The following is a 4385-nucleotide window of genomic DNA, read 5'->3' as shown; positions in this document are numbered from 1 at the left end:
AGGAGACTATGTAGAAAAATAATCAATAGTATTTTTGTATTGTTTTATAAATAAATAAATATTAAAAAAGAATTCCAGTTAATATTTGATTCACCCTCGTATTCTAAAAAGGAAATCGCCTAGACTGTTTATTTGTTGATAAAGAATCATTAAAGCAAACCAGTGTCACTATTTTTCCTAAAATTATTTCTAACACTATACCTACGATTAATAGCAATGTTTATTCTATATAAAATCGCTTTCTTTATTACTCATGACAATTGTGATAAATAAAAACATTAAATGACTAGAATAAGTTTTTGTGGAAATTTTGTTGTAAATCTTTGACATAACATCTTTTCTCGTAACACGAGCCATTATTTATTGACAGCCATTTAAGAAATACATTTTTTATGAATGCACACTCTCTTTAATAATTAGAATTTTCTATGAAAACTATAGAAGTTTACAACAGTAGGAAAGACAATATCTTAATTTATTGAATTATAAACATCTATACTCTTTGGTGGCCTGCTTTTCGCTAATCATATAGCCTGTGAAATTTCGATAGCAATAAATGAAGTTTCAACAATTTTCTCAGAGAGGCAAATAGGCATCTTTTACCTAATCGTAAAAAAGCTGTAAATTAAAAAACATATATTTATGATACTCAAGTTCATCCTTATTATAAAAGGCAAATAATTATTAAGAAGTTTTCTGAGTAATTGAATTTTTTCTGCAAAATTATAAAAACGTACAGCCGAACAAAATTTTGAAAATCGAAAACGGACATTTAGCGAGGAACAGGACATTAAGACCTTCAAAATGTGTAATTAATTTTCAGGACATTTATCTATTGCCATATTAATATTATATATACGAGTCTTCAATTTTTCCAATTAATTAAAAGGCAGTGTCTTTATATTGAAGCCAAACTACGTCACGTTTCCATTTTCACAATATGACCTACTGGTTTCCATACAGTTAAGAATATTCTACCATCGCTTTGTTTTATTAAACTTTTCCTTCTTTCACGTTTTTCAGTTCTGAGTAAAATTATATATTTTTATCAAGCAATCTGTTGTTTTTAACTTCTGAGTTTGAAAATATTTCGGCTAATCTAAATATTAATTTTCTACTAATCCTTAGTGGCCACTCTTCTCGCTAATTTAATCTGCAAAATATAACTATCAATTAGTTATTTAAATTCCTACTTATTCAAGCCAATGGTTATTCACAAAGTTTGCTAAATAATTGCAATTTTCTATCGAAAATAAGGAACATATACTCTGTGGCATGACTATGCAAATGCTTTAATTTTGTTAGAAAATAATTTATTTGCAGTGTTGTAAATATCAAAGGTTTTATCCTATGAAAAAACTGCAAGAGATAAAAAGGTTTTATTTTTGCTCGAATTCAAAAATTAAATTAGCTTAAATGAAATAATTTAGAAACTACTACAATCAATATAAAATTTCTTTCAATGAACCAATATTATTCGTCGTAAGTTGTATCAGTTCTCTCAGCCTCGGAATTACGAAAGAAACATTTTTCGGATATTTTCATGAAAGTGCTTTACCAGCTTGAAATTAGACGAGTCTTGACTGCAGATTGGGGTAAAAAATTCCATTTTCAGTTTAAAAATAAGATAAGATCATTCTTCCGACAAAAATAGGGCAATCTTAACCATCTGAGTACGGTAATCAAAGTTTAATGTGAAAAAGTTAGATAATTCCGAGGAAATCGATCGACAGTTTTAAGTTTAAAATTGCATGGGTTTTTAAAATTGGCTATACACAGCGATTAAAACACGATTTTTTTTGTTGTAAAAATAAAGAAATTGCTCCCGGGATATGGGGAATGAGAATGAGACCAAAAAAAGGTTTAATCTAAAAAAATGAATGTGTTTCGAAAATGTCAAAATTGATTATCCTGATATCAAAGTATGAACCATTTTTCTGTTAAAAGTTTGGAAAAAAGTAAATCAATATTTTTTTATTAAATGATTATAATTTAGAAACATATTTATGGTGAACGTTCGAAAAAAATGTCTACGTTAAGATTGTTACTTAATTGAAACTAAAACTTCTTTTACATTTTTTTCAAATAGTCCTATTAAAAAATGATATTTAAAAAGAATCCTTCAACCACAATATGAATTTGATTTGGGAAGAATGACAATTTTAGTTATCTATTTCTGCACTGCAACCCTCACAAATTTATTATAAAAGGTGAATATGTAGACAGGAGTTTTGATTAAATTTGGATTTTTTTACCAAACATTGTATTTTGCCAACAAAAAGGTGAGAGATAAAATATATATTTATTTTTGTCCATAATGAATCAAGTTTTCTTGTCGACTTTTTTCGGAAAATTAACTTGCAGTGTAAATAAAACTTAAAGCGATAAACCGAGTTAATAAGAGTTTTAATTCTTCGGAATCAATATTTTGATTTTTGTCTGAGGTTAGAATAAAATTATGATTAATATAGTATTATTGTTTGAAAAATAAGTTCTGATGCGTATTCTATGACTAATTGAGAAGAGGAAGTTCTAGATTTAATTTGATTAACCTAATGTTGTCGATTCTGATTCAAATTCGACGAAATTTCCGGGCGATATGTATGAAATATAAAAGATCAATGCATTCTTTTACCGCTCTAGTGCACGCAGAGGGAAAAACTGTTTACTTTAATCATTTTTGCGTAAAGTTAAATTTAAGAATGTTTGGTTCGATTGAATTTACCATTTAAAAATTTAATTCTAAGAAAAAATTACTGAATTAACCAGGTTTTTCCTCTGCATACACACTTCCATTTATTGAAGGAGTAACATTTAGCATCTGAAAAATATTTCATTCTAGTATTTGAAATTTAAAACTTAGGTGCAATAGCCTTAGAAAGAAAAAATAGCATGTTTTAAAATATTGCGGATGAGTAAGATATAATTACTGTTTGTTACTAGTATTGTAGAAAATGAATTAAGGTCGAGTATCGGGTTCGCTACCTTGCCCGAAAACACCAAAGCTCAAGCTGGCTCGAAAACTAGAACCAGTCCGAAAGTTCAGTTTGAAAAATGTGTTAATGTCCAGAAAAGTGGCATTATTTATAGTAATTTAATATAAATAACCGCAAAAAGTTACCGAGAATCCGCAGAAATCTAGAAAAACTTTTTCATTTATCTTTTCGGGAAATTTTCGGATTTTCTTGTCAAGTTTTTGGAACAGGTTGCGAACCTGAAACCCGACCCGGTTGAACTGATTCGAAAAAATAACCAATCTACAGATTAATGTTTTTTAAAATGTTGCACATTCCTACTTTGTACACATTAACTTTCTTGAAATTAATTATAACAATTTATATTTATTGATTTAAAAAAAATTATTTTTACATAATTGTCTGAATGTTTCAATCCAAATATCTTCGACCACTCAGGCTTCATGTACAACCTGAGATTTACATACTACTTGGCTCACCGAAAATATTTGTGCTACGCTCGCCGAATTTTGGTGAATTTAGGCTCAGTCGATTTAAAAACATCGAATTTTATTTGTTAAATGACCTTAGTACAATTTACACTAAGTAGACGTACCTGTAATAATTAGAAGAAACATCCTCGAAGAATTTTAAAAATCTATAGTACTTTGGTTTTATATGCAAGTTATTTTATATTTTTCTTTACATGCATTAAAACACATAATTTACGACAAGCTTGACTTATTTTGTCGATATAATAAATTTTACAAGCCGTTCAGGACGACTAATACCTCTACTTAATAATTTTTTTTTGTATAACATATCGGTAGTTCAATAAAACATTTATCTCAAGTTATAATATATACAACAGAAGATTTAAGAAAGAGTGAGAAAACAAACTTAATAAATTTACTGGAGTTTACTTTCTAGTATTTAAGTGTATTTTTTAGCATGAAACTTATTAATAAAAATTAATTTTTAAATGAGCTAATAAAATCGGTCGAACTGCTAAATAAATGGCATACAAGAAAAAGCTTATACAGTCTGTCAAGTTAAAGCGTGGGTGACTTTACTCGCAGTCGGTAAGGTGTATCGACATGATTTTGGTGTCAAAATATTAAGAAGAGTTCCCTCTTTCATGCTTTTTGAAATAATTTTTCAAATTATTCGAAGGTCACCTTTGGCATTTCGCTTCATAACAAGAAAAAATGATTGAAACCAATTTTTTGGTAACAAATTCTCTCCAAGGCTCGGTTGAAAATGAACCTTTTGGTTGAAAATGTGAATGTTTTGTAAACAAAATCATTAACTTGGCCATAGAAGTGAACTATTTGGTAGAAAATTCATCAAATTTGTTAAAATTCAACTATTTGGTTAAAAATGTATGTCTTTTGTTGAAATGTTGTCTTTTTTGGTAGAAAATTCATCAAT

At 28.1% G+C, this 4385-nt stretch overlaps 1 protein-coding gene across 1 annotated transcript in view; it reads right to left on the bottom strand.

Moving 5' to 3' along the window:
* The window catches only part of LOC117170994 (chitotriosidase-1-like), a 108571-nt gene that overhangs the window by 48892 nt on the left and 55294 nt on the right, over positions 1–4385 (bottom strand). The window lies entirely within an intron of this gene.

Source organism: Belonocnema kinseyi, chromosome 4 (genome assembly GCF_010883055.1).
Source record: "Belonocnema kinseyi isolate 2016_QV_RU_SX_M_011 chromosome 4, B_treatae_v1, whole genome shotgun sequence".
Classification (NCBI taxonomy): Eukaryota; Metazoa; Arthropoda; class Insecta; order Hymenoptera; family Cynipidae; genus Belonocnema; species Belonocnema kinseyi.
This window is presented reverse-complemented; position numbering and strand designations above follow the sequence as displayed.